We start from the raw sequence: 21,660 nt of genomic DNA, 5'->3' as shown, positions 1-21,660 counted from the left end.
CGCCATTCAGCGCGCCCAGCCCGGCCTCGGCGGACTATTCAGACTGCCAAACCGCGGCCAGCTCGCGGCGCACGCCCTTCCGCCGGCAACCCTTTGTCCGTCTCCGCTGCACTGCCACTCAGTATCACTCCCGTTTGAGCGCAGCGGCGAAAGGTACGCCACGAACGGCCGCCACGGACGAAACCCAGGCTCCGGTTGCGACGGCCACTTTGACAGGAGAGGTCGCCACAAGCTGTTTCGTAAACAACGTTCAAGGTTGTGCACCGGTTGAGACACTGGCTCGGTTTCTTTTAGGATAGTGCAAGACTCAAAACCAGGTCTGATTAAGTTTTTCTGCAAAATGGCTAAGCAGGCATGGCTAGAGGACAAATGTCAGGATGTAGAGGCTTATCTCACTAGGGGTAAGATAGATACTGTCAACAGGAAAATTAAAGAGAACTTTGGACAAAAGAGAACCACTTGCATCAATATCAAGAGCATTTTAATAAGTCACAGCTGCAAAATACTAACGCGAATTCCTTACAGACGAATGGAAAAACTAGTAGAAGCCGACCTCGGGGAAGATCAGTTTGGATTCCGTAGAAATGTTGGAACACGTGAGGCAATACTGACTTTACGACTTAACTTAGAAGAAAGATTAAGGAAAGACAAACCTATGTTTCTAGCATTTGTAGACTTAGAGAAAGCTTTTGACAATGTTGATTGGAATACTCTCTTTCAAATTCTAAAGGTGGCAGGGGTAAAATACAGGGAGCGAAAGGCTATTTATAATTTGTACAGAAACCAGATGGCAGTCATAAGAGTCGAGGGGCATGAAAGGGAAGGAGTGAGACAGGGTTGTAGCCTCTTCCCGATGTTATTCAATCTGTATATTGAGCAAGCAGTAAAGGAAACAAAAGAAAAATTTGGAGTAGGTATTAAAATTCATGGAGACGAAGTAAAAACTTTGAGGTTCGCCGATGACATCGTAATTCTGTCAGACACAGCAAAGGACTTGGAAGAGCAGTTGAACGGAATGGACAGTGTCTTGCAAGGAGGGTATAAGATGAACATCAACAAAAGCAAAACGACGATCATGGAATGCAGCGGAATTAACTCGGGTGATGCTGCGGGAATTAGATTAGGAAATGAGACGCTTAAAGTAGTAAAGGAGTTTTGCTATTTGGGGAGCAAAATAACTAATGATGGTCGAAGTAGAGAGGATATAAAATGTAGACTGGCAATGGGAAGGAAAGCGTTTCTGAAGAAGAGAAATTTGTTAACATCGAGTATAGATTTAAATGTCAGGAAGTCGTTTCTGAAAGTATTTGTATGGAGTGTAGCCATGTATGGAAGTCAAACGTGGACGATAAATAGTTTAGACAAGAGGAGAATAGAAGCTTTCGAAATGTGGTGTTACAGAAGAATGCTGAAGATTAGATGGGTAGATCACGTAACTAATGAGGATGTATTGTATTAAATAGAATTGGAGAGAAGAGGAGCTTGTGGCATAATTTGACTAGAAGAAGGGATCGGTTGGTAGGACATGTTCAGAGACGCCGAGGGATCACCAATTTTGTATTGGAGGGCAGCGTGGAGGTTAGAATCATAGAGGGAGACCAAGAGATGAATACACTAAGCAGATTCAGAAGGATGTAGGCTGCAGTAGGTACTGGGAGATGGAGAAGCTTGCAGAGGATAGAGTAGCATGGAGAGCTGCATCAAACCAGTCTCAGGACTGAAGACCACAACAACAACAAAGTCATTACGCCGAAAGGGTGATTAGGGCGGGACTTTCATCAACATGGTTACAGTCGGTTCCTTACTACACCCAGCTTCTTGTACACTACATGAATGTTATCAGTGGCATGTATGTTGATAGCGTCTAAATCAAAAAAATGGTTCAAATGGCTCTGAGCACTATGGGACTTAACATCTGTGGTCACCAGTCCCCTAGAACTTAGAACTACTTAAACCTAACTAACCTAAGGGCATCACACATATCCATACCCGAGGCAGGATTCGAACCTGCGACCGTAGCAGTCGCGCGGTTCCAGACTGAAGCGCCTAGAACCGCTCGGTCACCGTGGCCGGCAAACCAATGTTCGTTACCACATTTCATCAGATATGTAGCAACAGATACATAGGTCTTCCATTAAAACATTGTGCTAATATTTAGTATTATAATTAAGTGCAGACATGATAATTTAAAACTTTACATGGGTAAATATAAGGACGGACAGTATGGCAAAAATGGGCAATCGTGTTTGTCCGTACCCATGACTATACCGTGTGTGAAGTCGCCGGAGTTGTTGGTGTTTGGTGGCGGACTGTTCAGTGTGTCTACAAGTAGTGGCGTAATACAGGTGGCCACGAAACACGACGTTAGAGTTGTGATCGAAAAAAGATCCCGACTGAGAGGAGCCGGAGACGCGTTTCACGGCGCGTGAATCAAAATTGGTTTCAAAGCCGACAGGAATTACTGCAGGCGGGGAATGAAGGTCCAACCGAACCAGTTAGCGAGAGAACTTTGCGACGAAAACTGCATGCAATGAACATTTTGAGTCAGTCACCGCGTGAGAGGCCATTGCTGACTTCTTATTTTTCAGGACGACAACGGCGAAGGTCATAGGACTAGAAGAATATGTGGCTGGTTTTCTGCACACCGCCTTATTTCACCTCGATTGGCCTGCAAAATCACCTGATTTGAGGCCCTTAAACAACCTGTGGAACATTTAAGAACTGCGGGTAAAATGGCGGCATTAGAATCGTCGCAGTTTCGTGCGATTGCGCGATGAGATCGTCAGCAAGTGGCTTGAAATGGCTGATACATACCTCACCGAATCCGGGTGGTTATCAAGTCCAGGGACGGAATTACACGGGTTAAACGAGAGCTTATTTTGTTACATAACCTTAATATTTCTCATACTCCTTCCTGGTCAAATATTTTAGTATTTCTTCTGGTATCGTACTTCTACAGCGTGGCACATCCCTTAATTTTATGGCATAATCACTTCACTATGAGTGGTGCGATGTATCCTAGTTCTCTGGAGTAACCACAGAGCAGGCTGAAGATCAGACAGTGCAGGCGTGCTAGTGGAGGAAAATACCCGAAGGTCCGCAGCGGTCGCTTTTATGGGCGGACGTTACGAGAGGAGTAATGAGTGTGTGTGTGTGGCTGGCTACACGCCTCAGCAGTCAGCCGCGGGGGTCGCTGACCGCGCCGCACCGGCCTACGCGGAGTCGCGCTGTCCTCCAGTTACGCAATCCCGGCCGAGCCTCGGCTGGGCTCGATACCGTCGCCCGACCCGCAGCGTGATAACTACTGACTGCCGCTGGAGAATTGTCCACTTTTCCATATCCAGTTTGCCAACAACCATTTGTATAACAAGACCTTCTCAAGTAACATGTCGAGGTATATCTCAGCACCTGTCGCCACCTGATGCGATCTTGGGCTCTCCTGTGCGAGGTGCTACCAGCGAGTCAGTGTCTTGGTAGGCATTATTCTGGTTATTGCATCCCGCTACAGCACTATCACTTGTGTCCGTCTCATCCTTTCTTCTGGCCACGCAGCCAGCCTATTGCCATTTCAATAAAACTCCGCGATCCAGGTTGCTGACTACCGTTGGCGACTGCTGTCTCACTACTGAATACCGGATACATACGAGTGCACCGCCCTTTTGGGTTATATGGATCCTCATCTGTGAGGGTCATTCTGAAACTAACGGCTCCTGATTTTTAGTGATAACTTCGAGTTTCCAAATTTGTTTTGGTGCAGTAATAGTTATGTAGTCTTCCCGCTTTGTTTTGGAACAGTAATAACTATGTAGTCTTGCCGCAATCGCCTTTTGGTTTCGTTGTCCTACGAGAGAGACCAGCAACAGGATGTGCTTTCATCCAGTATCTGACATCAAAGTGCGTGTAAAACATAAATGTATCAATGAAATGACAACATTTCCGCCATCAACGGTATTGATTTTTAATTTTCCACTACTTTAGGATATTATGTCATTTTTATGTTTTAGTTGACGTATACGAGGACAAGCCACCAACCTGTGCACTCATCCGCTTGATCTCACGCACAGCCCAAATGCGGAAAATTAATAACAATTGCATCCGATGACGGAAGTGTTGTAATTTCAAAAATTGTCCGACCGTAGTACCTAACAGAAAGAAAGTAATGTGTTATTGAATTCCTTACTGCTGAAGAAATTGCCTTAAACGAAATCCATCCGCGCTTGCTAAAGGCGTATGATGACGCTAGTGTAGAGCTGAGGACTGTAAGGCAGTGGATGCTGCGTTTCAGTATTGATGAAAAAGATGTGCATTGCAAGCGCCGCACTAGTCGACCCCAGCTGCCACTCCTCTAGATGAAGTCACCTGTGGTGATTGGTTGATTACGTCCAAGGAATCGAGTGTACAGCTGTATGTTGGCTGTAAAGCTGAGGACAAAGATGTTAGAGAACCTTAGGTATTGCAAATTGTGTGCGAGATGAGTCCCGCGAATTCTTACACGAGACCAATAAATTCATCGAATGGAAATCTGTCGGAACGTGCTGGACCAACACGAGGCTGAACATGAACATTTTCTGAACACCATCATCACCGGAGATGAAACATGGTGCGACCACCACGAGCCGGAATCCGAAAGAGAATCCACAGATTGTCAACAGGTTAATGGTCCAACAAATAAGTTGCAGTTTGCAGGCAAACTGATGTGCACAGCAGCTCAGGATTGACACTGTGTGATTCTTTTCGATGTCTTGGAGCCTAAAAGAACTATCGATTCAGAACGGTACAGGACGGCACTTTCTTTCCGACGTGTGCTGGCTCGACGCCACCGGGTGTAAGTCTTATTAGTTGACGCCATTTAGCTGACGTGCGTGACTGCGATGATAAACTGATGAGAACAACACAACACCCAGTCTCTGAGGGGAGAAAATCCCCGAAACGACCGGGAAACGAAGCCGGGGCCTCCTTCGGTTGGCATACAGCCACTCTGACTTGACGGCATTGAACAGGCTGCAAGCCCAGATTTTCCGAGGACCAGAGGAGAAGGCTAATTTTCGTTTGGACACAACGCCAGGCCCCACAACAGTTTTACGACGCTAGAACTCGTTGCCACATTTGACTGGACTGTCGTACCATATCTACTATACAGTCCTGATTCAGCACCTCAGACTTCCACATTCTTTGTCCTATGAAAGATGGCCTACGTGGCCAACATTTTCCAGACTCAAATGCTTTCGTCAAAACCGTGACTCGGTGGCTACACTCTGCTGGTTCAACTTTTTATAAGCGCAGCAAGGAGGGTCTTGTTCATCGTTGACGATAGTGCATACCGATTTCTGATGACTACGTGGAGAAATTACAGTATTTAACTGAAATTTTGTTCTATTTAACCGTGTTGGTGTACTCTCTTTGTCTGTTGTGGTTTCCGTAAAAATGAATGGGTAACATTAGTTTCGGAATGACCCTCGTACAAATGCAGTTGGGTCAGCTTCGGTCACCGCCACGCGACAGCCCTACTGTCTCGACAAAAAACTCCGTATCGTATATTCTCAATGATTGACTATATGCAATGTGTCCTCCGCTACGAACAGGGAGGCAATCATCATCTTTTACAAATTGTATGCAGAGGATGAAAACTGCGGCTAACACTACTTCGAGGAGACGAAGCTTGCCTCAAAGCAACGTAAGAATGTGATCTGAGCCGAGCAGAAATTCAAATTGACCCATTATCCTGGAAACTTACGCTGGCTGTATTTTACGGCACAAGAGGACCTTTGCAGTTTTTCCTTCTCCGTGAAAGGAATGTGGATGTCCAGCTGCCTTGCAAAGAGCGTGTTGACAACTGCTGTTCAGAAAAGAAAACGACACTGCTGTCGTTAGATGAGGAGTTTTTTTAGGACGCCCGGGAAAGCATCCGTTATCTCCAACAGTCCCGATCTGACGCCACTGTATTGTGCTTGTCCCTACTTAAGCGAGTGAGGTGGCGCAGTCGTTAGAACACTAGATTCGCATTCCGAAGGTCGGCTGTTCAAATGGCTGTCCGGCCATCCATGTCTAGGTTTTCCGTGATTTCGCCGCAGGCAAGTGTTTTCTTTGAAAGGAAATCTAATTTCCTGTATTAACTGGTTCCAATTTGGAACGGGACTCATATGGTATTTCATCAGTGGCGTCACTGGATCAGTTGTTCAAGTTGGAAGAGTACGAAATGTCGGCAGGAACTGCCGTGTATTGCGCATTTCCATCCGTACACCGTGCAATATAATGCGAAATATACTGGGCGAGCGTCACTACTTTTAAAGATCTGCAGTCTCCTTCAATATATTGCGCAAACCATCAATATTGCTCTCAGATGGTCAATATTATTGCGCGGTACGCGGTTATGTTCAATAAATATTGAGCGTATGAGGACTGCTTGAAAATGTTTTCTGTACTGCATTGCATGTTGTCACCCATTTCCTCCCTTCCATGCTTCTCTCTCTCTCTCTCTCTCTCTCTCTCTCTCTCTCTCTCTCTCTCTCTCTCACACACACACACACATACACACACACACACACACACACACACACACGAGCGCGTATGTAATACATCAGTTCATATCTGATTCAGATATGGGCCAGCCAAATGGAAGCTGGGGTGAGTGCTCTCCGTCTAGTGTACTGTTGGACCGGTGTTGCCTGGTATAAAACCGCGCGCCGCAACGTCTGCTCCCACGGCAGTTTCCCACCGGTTCGGCCGTCGCTGAGTCACGGCGCATTCTTTTATTTTGGGTCCTCCTTACCTCCACCCGTCTCCTCTCAGGATCCCTCCATCGCTTATTGACGCCGCCGCCGACTTTTTTTGCCAATGCGAGCTGCTGGTGGTGGCCGTCGTCGTCCCTCTCTATCGTTCCTCTTTTTTCCCTCCCCTTCATCGGAAATTCTCTTCGGTAAAGATGGCGCCTTAGCATTCCTCCGCAGCTTGGTTCTCGCAGAGGCCGCGGAGAGGAAGAATGCTGTTTCTTTAGGGAGCATCTAAAGCACCTCATAACTCTCGCGAAACCGGCGTCTGTCGCACAGACTGCGTCTTACATAACACTTGTACTCGTCTGGAAGGGGAGGAGAGAGGTCATTTCACAGTTCCAGAGTACATACAAGTTTTCGTTTTCTCTATAAGAGCTGTGAACGTGCGTAGCCGGCAGCTAAAAAGTGACGGCTGTTTCCTTACAGACGAGATGTACGATGTAACGAGTTTGGGTTAAAGATAAAGCTCTCCTCAATGTCAAGGTTTGAACACGTCAGTGATCTACAGACATGGTGTTATTTGAGGTGTCATGCCCTTGGACTCCGCCGTCCTTTGAAATGAACAGCCAGTTACAGCGGGATCTAGTTTAATGTGGATTCCGAACCTCTGCGCGGCTCCCCATTTTCCACATTAACAAATCATTGCCACACACGAATAAAGCGGCAAGTGACAAAAAAATTGCACAACCGACGTAGTATTGAATTCCGACTTAGAATTTGTAGTTGACACTTATCCATTACACTACCGAGCTGTATTACACGGTCCAGTCACATTAAGGTAACCATCGCCTGTGTTCGACATCAACGTGCAATGAGCACTCGCAGACGGCACGTGGCAGCACTAACAGCGGAAGGTTGAAATGGTTCAAATGGCTCTGAGCACTATGGGACTTAACTTCTGAGGTCGTCACTGCCCTAGAACTTAGAACTACTTAAACCTACCTAACGTAAGGACATCACACACATCCATGCCCGAGGCAGGATTCGAACCTGCGACCGTAGCGGTCGCGCGGTTCCAGACTGTAGCGCCTAGAACCGCTCGGTCACCCCGGCCAGTAACAGCGGAAGGTATAAAAACTATGTCGGGGGAAGGCTGCAAGCCGTACGGTCGTTATTGCAATGCGGAAATGGAGCGATTTATCTGACGTCCAAAAGGGCCAAGGGTGGAATCATTTCCGCAACGGCTAAGTTTGTAAAGTGTTGGCGTTCGCTCGTTGTTAAAGTACACCGTGGGTGGCAAAGTGGCCCCCCTCCAAAACGGTGCCCAGGCAACTCTGGTGCATCACGGGTAATAAATGAGGGGTCAACGACTGCCGCGGAGAAGTGTACGGGCGAGCGGACGTGCAGCTGTTGAACAACTGGCCGCCTCGATGAATTAAGCGGCTAACAGCAATGTCTCCTTCACGACAGTTCAGAGAACGGCTGGCGCCTGGTTCATGCACCCGTGGTGACAGTGTTCATCGGCGACGATGGCAGGAATTTGCACGCCAGTGCCGCAGCTAGACGTCCCCTGAGTGGCGATAGGGGACCCTTTCAGATGAATCCGGTTTTACGCTGTATGGGACAGATGGCCGTTGGCGTGGTCGGCGTAAAATTTCTGTAAGCTAATACCCTGAACAATCGTCGAAGTGTTGTACTGTGGGGAATGTTTTCGTGGCATTCCCTGGGTGGTCTCGTCGTCCTGGAAGGCCCACTGGATTAACTGGATCAACGCAAGTATGCATCTATCCTTGGGGACACTGTCCACCCCTACATGCTGTTTGTTTCTCCTCGGTTCGATGACATCGACCAGCAGGACAGCGCAACGTTTCACACAATTCTCAGCGCGCGTGCGTGTTTGTAAGAGCACCAGAATGAGTTTACCGTACTCCCCTGGCTAACTCCCGGGATTTAGTCCGAATCGAGAATCTGTGGGACCACCTCGATCGGGCTGTTCGCACGTGCCCTTAGCGCCAGGATTTCACCCGGACCAAGTCCCGCCCATTCACCCCCCTCCACGCCTATCCACAGTGTGTGGCCCTCCCCTAAACAGCCGCCAGTTCCGCAAACTGGAAGCTACAATAAAGTTGTTGTCGTCACAGTCCAACACGTGTTAGACTGTGAAGAAATTCAGTAACGATAAGAAATTTAAGTTTTTCGGGATAGTAATATAATATGAATGTGCATTATTAAAGAAATGAAAGTATTTATAGAGAATTGAAAGCATCGCCAGCAATAGAAAACAAAAATAACGTGGTGTTATTTAAGGGCACTAAGGACAATTTTTCATTAACTAATTCACTTATTATAATACGTTTATTTGAGGGAAACAGCAGAGCAAAAATATAATGCGAAAACAATGGTCTTGAATCTGTCAAGTCGGTAGTAAAGCCACTGATACAGTCGAATAACTCTGTTGTCTAAAATCAACGTTGTATAGAAATAAGTGAAGGTTGTTTTGTTTATGTAGGCCCTCATAGTAGCTCACGAAAATTAAAGAATATAAGAATGTCATAAAGTAGAAATTCCTAACGAAAGCAGTAAGATATTTGCTTGTATGACACATTTCGTTAGTTTTTGCATGGGTGATGGGTGAATTTTAACTTGTAAATTCTGCCAATGGCATACCTGCTCCTTATAAACGCGGTTACAAAGAATTCTGGCTGTTTCTGTGTGATTGGTGACCTATATGCTGTTGCAAACGTCTCAGGAAAATAATGTGTCGATATTCTTTGTTCTGTCTGTTTTTAACCAAAAGATTTATCAATTTCGTAAATGTTATTCAAACCATTTTTTAAAAAATAATAATGTGATGTGTATGTTTGTTACAGAGCAGCTTATGGAGGAGATAAATGCTGCGGTGTTTCACGGCTGTAAAACGTCCTTCATGCTGTGCTAGTTCTTCTTTCACCTCTAAAACTTTTCAGCAAAACTATTCAGTGAATAGCACGCAAAAACAGCTTGGATCGATCTAGCAAGAACAAAGTAATTTTGATGCCCTCTGGAACTATAGTGAACATTGGTGCTTGTTTCACATATACTGTCTGAGTTCGGAAACTTAAGTGTCAAGTATACTGTGGTTCCTCTTTCTCCAAGCAAATTATTCTTTGAGGGTAGGTTTATCCTGTTTTAGCTGTGGATGCTTTTCCTCACATACAAGTATGTTTCTTCATAGGCTATTCATCTGAATACTGAGTTCTCGTATTTAAAGAATTCAGTGCTAAATTGTTTTCTCTTATGTTTGCTGTGGAAGTACATGGATCAGCTGAGGCCAATTGTGCACGTTTTTTTTGTAACGTGTCTTTTAGCTACCTGGCAAAATTTAAGACCTAGCAAGGTATTAAACATTCACTCGAAGTGCAACCGAACGCGGTAAACCACGTGGGCCAACTGAAACGATGCCCAGGCGCCGAACAAAGCCCGGGAAAACCGGGGGTGAGTGGGCTGAACTTGTTCCGGGTGAAATCCTAGCGCTAACGATTCCTGCTGTTCGCGCTATGGATCCTCAGCTGAGAAACCTAGCGCAGCTGGCCAATGCACTGGAGTCGTCATGGCCCCACATACCTCTCGGTATCTTCCAGGGCCTCATTGACACTCTTCCTGCTCATCTCGCAGCGGCCTGCGCTCCAAAAGGTGGTTCTACGGACTTTTGGCAGGTGGCCACATTAATATGATTGGACAGTGTGTATTCGTACATAGTTATACTGTGCATTTCAGACACTGTTCGTGAATGTTGATTTTTAGTTACGACCTACTGCTCTTGTTTGGTTATTGTAGAACTCACCTACTGCAGTTGTATCCGGAAATCGCTTACGGAAAATAACGGGATGGATTCTTTGAAAGGACATGGCTGACTTCCTTCTCCATCGTTTCCCAAATAGGATTTGTGCTCTGTCTCTAATGACCTGGTCGTTGCCGGGACGTTAAACCCAAATCTTCCCGTTTCATGTCCTCCATGATTGAATATGTATGGAATGAAATAACAGTAAGCTAAATCACGAGGGGTAACCAGTTATGGTAGCCTCAAATATCACACAATCCATCTAGGAGAATTATAAAGCAAATGGTCTTGTCCATAAACTGAAAGTACGATGTGCCTTTCCTGTCTTCTGTATTCCACTTCCCATGTGCGAGAGGGGAACACAATCCGCAAAATAGGAAGAAAACATCCTTTTATAATAAAGCATGGAAATGTGTAGGTCTTTTGTTAGCATTTATTGTGTATGAAGCATGACAAATGCTTTTCATTTTTGCTTTAAACCAGATCGAATCTCTCTGCACTCGGGACGTTTTGCCTACTAGTAAACTCCCAATTTTACAAAGCATATCTGTCATTTAAATGTACTGCTTCAACAGTTGTATATTTAAATGAGAGATTGCGTTATAGTATACACCAATACACATATACATATTGACGATATATAATCGTAATATTGACGGTGTATAATTGTAGGGTTATGAACAATGTTTTTTAATTTTCTCCATTCATCATGATTTTCTCTATAAGCCTTTGTTGCGGTCAAAGTGGTTTGTGGTACAAGCAGATGACAAAGCTGAGTCTCATCTTTAATAGAGGACCTGAGTGAGATAGCGAGGGGAGTGGCTGCACTGCTGCCCAGCTACTCGGGAATCCTCTGTCTCACAATTTGAACGCTTCACACAATTCATAGAAAGGAGGCGAGCATAGTTGATGATAATTAAAACTTGGTTTTATTTTACCTGCTGCTTTGATGTGCTTCTTGGAGTGGAAAGAAAGTAAACATTGCTCTAAATGAGCCCATGAAGATAGCCACCAATCCTCGTACATACACCAAGACATTTACTTGAGATATTCGTAAAACACCTGATAAAGTCACGTCTGAACTTTGTCATTTTCTCATAAGCTTTTGATTGTTGCCACCTACGCCAAAATAGGTGTCCTTTTATTTTGTTCCTCCTTTCATCCTGCGGAAGTTTTGTCTTTGTCAGAGATCAATGTACGGATTATTTCGTTAGTTTTTCCCAAAAGTAAACCTTGGAGAGAAATAAAGGACGCTGTTATCTCGTTGGTACTGTTACTTGTGTAGAGAGCGAAAAATTTCTCTGCGCTTTTAAAAGTGAAACATCATTAACTTAAAGGTTCTGGATACCTATTCAGCTCAAGAATGACAGTATTGCATAGTTCAGTAGAAGCATTTGGTAGTATGACTAAGTTATTTTTGGCAGCTGTTTATGACCGTTATAAATAACCGTTAACGAAAAATAAGTTAATCACGGTAACTGATATCGGTTTAGCTCATTCCGAAGTTTCTGCCTTTGTCCCATCAGTGAAATACCTTGCTGAAGCGTTTACCATTTTCATCGCTCACATCGCTACAATCTGACAGGAACAAATTCAAGACTAATTGGAAACAGCACATTTTTAGTAACATGCTACAATGCAATTTTTATTCTAGTCTGCCAGATCATCTAAAAGTTCATTGAAATTTGTTGCTGTGGTTTCCCAGATAACCATTCAAAACATTCGTAAAGGATTACCATGCTCGTTGTCCTTTAGCACGTGAATCGATAAATACGACAGCTTTCACTTTTTTTGAAACTGAAACGGGGGAACTTTCGACGTAAGTGATGCAGAGCAATATACATTTAATGCTGTAATTTTGCAAAAGCCTCTATTTTAGTTCAGTGCTCAAGCAAAAGTAGCTCTAGAAGTTTTTCATGCACAGAATTTTTCTTCCCAGGAGTTAATGACTGTCTGTGCGGCCAACGTTTCTGTGAGAAAATGCCCTCCAACTCGCACAAGAAACAACGGTACTTCGTGTGGTGATCCAGTCTTAGCGAAACGACAATAACTGTAAATCCCGAGAATTCTCCCACTGGTGTCTCGCTTACAACTGTGTTTCATATCTCGATATTTGTCTTCTGTGTGTAATTATCATGAATGCTGCTACACTGTGAGAATTACGACATGCTCAGGCACGACTTTTATTTGAGACCGTATGTTCATTTTAAAATGCACAATTTTACGTAATGCCTGCAATTCTAGTACTTCGGTTTCGTGTTTGTGGCATCAAATAAACAAAGTTTAGCTTGTTTCATTACAATAATTCATTGAACCTGAAGTTTGCAAAAAGAAATAGTTGTTGTCACTGTGAAAAGAAGAAAGACAAAAATTATCCCGACAGCGAAATGGTTAACCAGGAAGAGATGTCTGCATAGGATCGAAGTTAGGGAGGAATAAAGTCGCTTGGCGAAACTGAGGAGCCAACCCGGTAAGAAAATTGCAGTGGTCGAGTGTCTGCCTTTAGAGGTGTAGCGTCCGCTGAACTGAACGGGATTGAGTCACCTGATGTTAGATAAGTAATCAGAAATGGTGTTTCCTGACGGATGATGTCACAAAGGTCCAGAATATCAACTCCTGTATCACTTGTTGGACAAGCCGTAGAAAAAGGAAAAAATAGGCTGCCTGACACCCAGAAGACATGGTCGTATGTCACTGTAACTTGGTATGAGAACACACCATCGGCGGGTATGTAAATCATTACAGTTGCAATTTTCGGTGACGGGTAGAACGGACACCGGAGTCCATATGCGTTGTCGTGCTTACTGTTGTTACCATGCCTTGTAGGGTATTTGTATAAGGGGCGTGTGTAGCATCAGATGCTGAGTTATCACTATGAAGGACACGTAAATGTTGCGCATTTGTACGCGGCAGCGTTATCGGCACCTGAGTTTGAACGGTGCATCATTGTAAGTCTGTTTGTCCCGCTGGTCGAATCGTGCAGTATCCACATTTCTGGGGCATTCGAATGTGATTGTAGCCCGATGCTGTTCTGCATGTACCGATAGAAGAGGGTGAGGGATGAGTTCCCGACAGCGGCGCCCAGCCGGTAGCCGGAGGTTGCGCCTGTCCGGTCGGACGGGTTTTTCCGCGCCCAGTGCACGCACTCACGCACACACACGTACTTACATGGCGACCCAGCCGAGCTGCATTGTGCTCCGATCGCGCGGCCCTGCCCTCGACCACGGAGACCGCTCTGCTGCTATTCTGTCGCAACTGTGCTCAGGCTTACGAGCGCAGTCATTTTCCCAGCGTACACGAAGAGAACGCCCATCACGTGTGATGTCACAACATATTAGTTTTACCGAGAAGGTATGTGCTGGCCAAGAATTGCAATTCCCAACTTTATTATGGAAGTGAAAACAAGCCGTCTTCAATAAATAATCGTGATTCTTATTTCAATACACAGTCCATTGCGAGCCCTGGGAGCTCCTCTTCAGCTGCTTGATCAGTTTATATAGTTTTACAGGCTACTCCCAGACCTGTTAAGACTACATAGGTACAAGTAGATAGACGTCAGATAGACGGGGAAGGGGGGCAAGAATGGGCACTTGCCGTCTCCTGGAATGCAGGGTAAATATTTTACTAATTTCACAATTATTAAGTATTCCTAGAAATGATTGTCACGACCTCTACTCGACCGAATGGGAAACATCTGTCTTTGTAAATACTACAGTCAGTTCCATAAGAAAGTGAACGCCATAATTTTAAATATAACGTCCGCACCAACGTCTCTGGTAGTGGTCTCGAACCTGTACTCAATGCGTTTTTGCACGGTGTATAGATAAACAGAGTGACAGATGAATGTTTTGTTTTGTCGGTTGTAGTTTCTAATGAGTGCAAAATATCAGAAGCGTCACGAGGCAGTGTTCCTTGTAAATGCCGGCCGGAGTGGCCGAGCGGTTCTAGCCGCTACTGTCTGGAACCGCGCGACTGCTACAGTCACAGGTTCGAATCCTACCTCGGGCATGGATGTGTGTGATGTCCTTAGGTTAGTTAGGTTTAAGTAGTTCTAAGTTCTAGGGGACTGATGACCTCAGCTGTTAAGTCCCATAGTGCTCAGAGCCATTTGAACCATTTTTCCTTGTAAATCGTTCATAGGGACCAAAACTTTCATATGGAACTGCTGCTAAAATTCTTACAAAGTCAAAGGTGTTAGTTGCGAAGTGGGTCAAGACAATGGGATGTCCGCGATGGATTGGCCTGCAATGTCTCAGGTTGAAAATCCGATCAAAAATGATTCAAATGGCTCTGAGCACTATGGGACTTAACATCTGTGGTCATCAGTCCCCTAGAACGTAGAACTACTAAAACCTAACTAACCTAAGGACATCAGACATATCCATGCCCGAGGCAGGATTCGAACCTGTGACCGTAGCAGTCGCGCGGTTCCGGACTGAGCGCCTTAACCGCGAGACCACCGCTGCCGGCCGAAAATCCGATGGAAAATGTTTGGTTGTATATTAAGATGAAGCTTAAAGGAAAGCCGGTATATAATTTAAAGCAGCTGTCATATAAAATGAGGACGATATGGCGATCGTTATCGAGAGAATATGCGCAAATCTCGTGAAAAGCATGCCAAAAAGGTGCCCAGCTATAATCGATAATGGCGGAGATTAGGTAATTGTGAAATTAGTAATAACATGTATTTTCGAATAGACTCGTGCTTATAATATTGTCTTTTATTTCATACAGATAACGGCGTACACTTTATTGTGGAACTGAGTGTACATTGATTGTCACGTCGTTCACGGGAACTTATAACTTTGTCTTGTCGTGGCGGTGGTTTGGGCGTTGTTTTGCAGTCTCGGGGAATGTGAACCTATACAGTACATTGCCGAAATAGAGAGCTCGATCTTTCCTCTGTCTTTTCTCGTACAGTCCTTTCTAGCTACAGACAGAGATAGTTGCAACAACCAGCGAAATGAAAGCATGAACGCAGTACACCTGCCCGATTTCCTTAAGAACAGCTCTTTCGGTTGTGGCTCATCTCAGTCCCAACTGCAGATTTCTACTCTCTGCGTCTACATACATACTCCTTGAGACACCGTACGGTACGCGGCAGAGGGTACCTTGTACCACTACTAGTGATTTTCTTTCCTGTTCCGCCATCTGCCATCTGTGAGTGGGTGTTACTCATTTAAGTCGAGCTTAGGCGTTGGTCACATTAATGTGACACGACCGTGTAATAAGCTGTGTGACATCTGCTGCTGGATGAGGCACTCGTCTAGACTTTTCCGTTTCTACCTTTAGTGGTATCCATCCACGTTAATCCTGCTTGTTTCCTGACGTCACCTACCTGCTTTATATTACATCGTCGTCGCAATCTGTTATCTTTTGAAAATGGGCAAAGAACGTCGGTGCTCCACCTCCTGTCAGTTTGCCAAGCCACATGTCATGCTGACCTCCATTTCGAACTTATTACATTCAGAATAACGTCTTTTAGTCCAGTATGTTCACTGATCCAGTTACTTTCTTTGCTCTTCTAGTAACGCCCAACTCGAATCTTCAGCTTGCAGCCAGCCACACTCCGTTTTTGAATAGTTTTCTTATTAAAGCTAATGTCGTCCTGGTCTCACCCCTCTAAATCGAAACTGGCTATACACAGTGATTTTAACCGCTTCTTGGTTTAAAAGTACTGCTTAGGAATTTGAAAAGGGAGTATTTCGATGTATTTGAAAATCCGAAAGCGGTTCCATAACAGTCGCAAATTCATTTCAAAATTGTAGAAAGAAGGGGAAGATGTTGGCATAATATCTGTTAAGTAATCCACTGCAGATACATTAGTTAAATCGATCAATGGGGCTGATGTGTCAAAAGAAGCGTGGACGTTGCCAACTTATGTGCCAGTATTTTGGAATGTCATGAATAGGTTTCGAAGTTGGTTGAAGGTAGTCACTAGTTCTGAGATAGTAATGGGCGAAAGACCACAGAACATGTAACCAGTAGTAATGTACCATTCTGTAATATAGATGACGTAGGCAGAAAAAGAAAGGTTATTCCGAAGAAACATAATGGTAGCATAATGTGAGAAAGTGTAATGACAACCACGTAGAACAAATTTAATTTAAAACGAGGAAGAAAAATTCGGTGGTGATTTATAAACAATTGAAATGTTGAAGTTATAATGATAATAACAAATTTTAAAAACCGTGAGTGATTAGTAACATAAAAGCAGATAGGAGGGTAGTAAGATGTATATTTTAAAATTCAGGGACATTTTCTGGTAATTTCGTGATGTCGAGATTTTTGTCGTGTTTCTCGTACTGTTTACGGCTGTTGGTGTGAGTCATACACAGGAACAGGTAGCGTGCACACAGAATTACACAGCAGAAAATAGTGTTTCTTTTCGGAAATAAACAGTAGAAAAAGACTTATGGTACACTTTCATCTACAATCTGTTCTCTGTTATGTACATCTCTTCTTATCGTTCAGTCCTATAGTTAATTTCACAGGCTATATAGCTCGTTGTAGCTCCCCTAGATTCATTTGCATAAACAGCATATTTAACGGTTCATATGGCTCAGAGCACGATGGGACTTAACCTCTTAGGTCATCAGTCCCCTAGAACATAGAACTACTTAAACCCAACTAACCTAACGACATCACACACATCCATGTCCGAGGGAGTATTCGAACCTGCGACCGTAGCGGTCTCGCGGCTCCAGACTGTAGCGCCTAGAACCGCGCGGCCACCCCGGCTTGCGCATATTTAATAGGTGGAAATGTAAGGGGCAACTTTGCAATGTCGGAGTCGTGCCGATTAGGCGCACGTTTGAATGCGGTTAGAAAGCGTGATCAAAACGAAAACAAGTCGTCCATATCCTTATTGTATAAGTGAACACGTTATTAGTTTTCTTGTAAATAGCTACGTCCAACCTTCTTCGTTTTTGTTCTCAGCCTTCTGTATACTCTGTAATGTAGTACACACGCAGTGTAACTGGGAAGTTGGCGCAGAGGCTGTAGGGAACGACTGCTAGGGAATCTGCCTGTTCCTCCGCTCCAGCGCAAAATGTCGAGCTACAGTGCGCGTATCGTAAAATTCACTGTGTTGCTATCAAATCGTTTGCTACTTCTTTGGACGCTAGTGATACACGAATGTTGCGCAGCGGCGTTTCCACACCTCCTAAAGAAAGGAGCTAGTCTTTTTTTGCCATGGTGTTTGTCTCGTGGCTCACGCCGTCGTCTATCTCAGATAATGAGCGAGTAAATTGAATACAATAGTACCATTTCGTGGCCGTCCGAGGTTCGCAGCGTTTCTCACTGAGAGCAGATGACAATGGACCTTGCGGAGACTTGCGACCATCCTCTGCTGTTACATGAATGCGAAACGTGAAGGGATTTCATGTGACAGCACGAAGTTCATTGTTTTGTCTGCATGTCGCGGAAGCGTGAAACGCCGACGGTTCTAGTGAAAGCTTTAAGGACACCGTTAGAGGACTATTGCTCCAAATTGCCTCGGACATGTACCCCAATAGGTTCACCAACTTCATTTACGCTGTCCGCATGTAACATGTAGTACATTTTTTTGAGTAAATTCTATTTGGGAGAAAGAGTTGCCCAATAGCAATTCCTTTTTCCTACCACATTATTCACACGGCTTTTAATACGGACTGTCAGTCGTATACCGACATAAATCGTAAATCCTTGAATTATTTGTTCTTCGTCCTAATATTATAACGAAACTTTGCACTATTTTTTTGAATAAAGGGAAATATTGGTAACGACAAAGTATACTAATGGAGGCAGTTACTTCCATTCATTTGTCGCAATAACTAAGTCTTACAAATTTTGCTTTATGGGATATTGTAGAACCTAATATGTTAAAAAAATTATTTATAGCTGTAATTATGCCTGCAGCAGACGTCGCTGCACAAAGGTGCTTCATAATGTCTTAGAAGTTGGTTCCTCAAAAAGCTTCTAATTTCATTGTTTGAACAGACTGTGCTTATACGTTTTTGATTTCTCTGAGAAGCAGCATACTTTACGTTCTGAGTCATCACAATTCACAATTTAATAATAATTCATTTACCTTTAATCATTTGTTGACTTTTTCTCTGCAGTAATTGGTAATATTTTTATTCTTATACTTTTATCATTTCCAAAAATGGCGAAATTTGCATATGTAGTGTTGGTGTGGTAGGTCAAGCATATGTATTGAAACACAACGAAGGTTGCTTCGAATTCAGAGTGCCTAATGTTTTGTGATGGACGTGGAACTGATACTGATATTCATAACGCCGAAAAAAACAATGATCTTCCTGCGTCGACTATTCCATAACGTAAGGGACGATCGAAAAGTTTCTGTTCGAAGGCCGTACAATCCAGGGTCGGTATGCCGGGAAAAATAGCCGTGAGCATTGATGCACCAGATAGAAGATACCCGTTTGGTGAAACACCGTGTCTTGTTTGCGTGAAGAAGCCTGTAACTGCGTGCTGCGCATCCTCGTCCGACAGGAATCATCGCCCTTTCAAGCGTGACGAGATCAACGCTATAAGGCGGATGCTCGAGTGTCTCCCACCTGAGTTTGACTAACTTCTGCGTTACGACAATTACGCCTGCCGGAGTGGCCGAGCGGTTCTAGGCGCTACAGTCTGGAACCGCGCGACCGCTAAGGTCGCAGGTTCGAATCCTACCTCGGCCATGGATGTGTGTGATGTCCTTAGGTTAGCTAGGTTTAAGTAGTTCTAAGTTCTAGGGGACTGATTACCTCAGAACTTAAGTCCCATAGTGCTCAGAGCCATTTCAACCATTTGAACGACAATTACGATATGGGGACGTGCGTTATCATGGAGCAGCAGGGAACTTGTAGGCGCACCATTCCACAAAGGTGGTTTTCAAGAGACATGCTGCCCAATACACATTCTTCATTCTCTAGTGGATGTCTACCGGTGTTCGTCCTTCTGCAGTCAAGAAAAAACTAACGGCACGTTGGTCCAGATTGGACGCACTTGGCAATAACGTCGCCATAGTTCAAGTTTCTGCATTGGCGCACGCACGTCGGAAAGACACGAATAGAACACTAATCCTTTGCCTACATGTCGGTGCTTATCCATATCGGAGTGGAACTACTTTGCATATCCGCTGCAGGAACACCCTCAAACGGAAATTTTTTGACCCTGCAAATATGTTAATTTTGTGTTAGGATACCATTGCCCACACTATCAAGAGCCGCAGCTAAATCATAAAAATTTCACGATACTAATAAGTTTTAATGTGCTGATTTTATTATATCATATGTCAGAGTATAAAGACTCCTAAGTCGATAGTATTTTTTGAAATCTAGAAATGTATTGTACGCTTTGTTGACTCAGTGTATATTGGTTCAAATTATACTAATATAACGAATTGTTTCTTTTGTTTCAGGTAAGTGTGGCCCCATACTACCAGCCTTCGCGTGATGTGGTAAGGTCTCTCTCCCTGGACGGTAATAACCACTTTGTGGGGCGTCGTCTAGCTGCCTAGTCTAGGGTCGTTTTCTATCTCCCATCCTTAATAAAATACTGGAAAAAATTGGCACGATTTGTTGGATACCGTAGAAATACGGTAGTTTGCTACTTTAATTAACGTTGCTGAGTGTTCTGAAGCAGGTCGTTTCTAAGATCTCGTTTTATAAAGGAGAGGTTTATATCACACAACACTCGCGTACAGGTAAACCCCAAGTCTTTGAGTTGTTGAGGGTCACCGTCAAATAAGGAAAGAAGACTCGTCTCTGTTTCTCATGAACTCGACCATTTCTCTTTCTTTCACACTTCATTTAATGATCTCACTGTCTGCAAGGCAACATATTGCCATGTTGAAACTTTTATTGTATAGTGGAGATTGGTTGAAGTATGTCAACTGATATCGGATAACCATGGCAGTTGTGTAGTTTGAAAACAAAGGAAGTTTTCAGAGTTACATCGTATACTCGTTTGTAATGATAACCAACGCGCATTCCTGATTAATAACAATCATTCAGAATGTTCTGATTTTCCTGACTGGGAGAAAACTATGATTGCTTTTGTGTGACTTACTGCTTTCTCTCCCTACGTCCTTGTCATCCATCTGTTCCGTCCTGCGCGACTAAATTCAGTATCTGGCTAATGAGCACAATGGTGAAATTACTTATCTTCCTCACCTACATCGCCACTTTGCGAATCACTATATAGTATGTGCACATGGCGTATGTTTTTTGCACCATATGGTCCGAGTTCTTCCCGTTTCGTTCATGGATGGAGCATGGAAAGTATGATTTCTTGTAGGCAGTACCCAGAAGACAAAAATAAACTTCCAACAGTATTTGTAAAAAAATATCTCAAGGTTGTATTTGCATGCATATAAGAACTATACACCTGTAAAGTCGGATGGTTCGATTGAAAATGGAAACTTAGCAGATTTCTGCGCAAGTTATAACTAACCACAAGTTCTGTCATCGGACGTGTAAAAGATGTAGTTTTTGTGGACTCGCATGAACCTTTTTGAAGCAGCATTTGTTTATAAAATTGCAGTGATAACCTGCGGAACCTTCACGAAATCTGAGATCGTCACATGGCACGAATTCCTTGCTACTGTATTTACTTTTTACAAGTCGCCGCATCAGCACCCAGACTAAGAGGAATTTGCACTTAGATGTGAGTCACTAGTATTGGTGTTAATGAGTAGCAGCTTGTTTGAACGAGGATGAATGCCGGGTGTTGTACGTAACGTGAAAAAAATTCCAGCGGTATTCGATAACAACATTAGACATGCGCCAATGAACCCAGTAGCAGGAGGGAAGGAAGATAAGGTTTTAACGTCCCGTCGACGACTAGGTCATTAGGACGACTCGGCGGTAGGTTCAGTGACACGGAGAAACTGGAAGTGGGGTAAACACAGAAGAAAGGCCAACAGAATACTCCGAGCCATTGGAGAAAATATGGCAAAAGTATAGCGCGTCTGCCAAGCACGCTACACACCAGTTGCTTGAGCAATAATATTTGCCAATAAAGTTGCATGGAAATATCTAGTGGTAAGAATGTTCGTGTCCCATAAGGTTGTTGGGCAAATTAGCAGGATCAGTTGTAAAGGTGAACTGCTTAAGCGATTGTACCGTTATAATGTACACTTGG

General features: G+C 44.0%; 1 protein-coding gene across 1 annotated transcript in view; it reads left to right on the top strand.

Annotated features, from left to right (window-relative positions):
- Positions 1-21,660, top strand: part of LOC126334852 (FERM, ARHGEF and pleckstrin domain-containing protein 1) — a 648,075-nt gene that overhangs the window by 133,108 nt on the left and 493,307 nt on the right. The gene's annotated exons all lie outside the window — the stretch shown is intronic.

This window comes from Schistocerca gregaria, chromosome 2 (assembly GCF_023897955.1).
Source record: "Schistocerca gregaria isolate iqSchGreg1 chromosome 2, iqSchGreg1.2, whole genome shotgun sequence".
NCBI lineage: Eukaryota > Metazoa > Arthropoda > Insecta > Orthoptera > Acrididae > Schistocerca > Schistocerca gregaria.
This window is presented reverse-complemented; position numbering and strand designations above follow the sequence as displayed.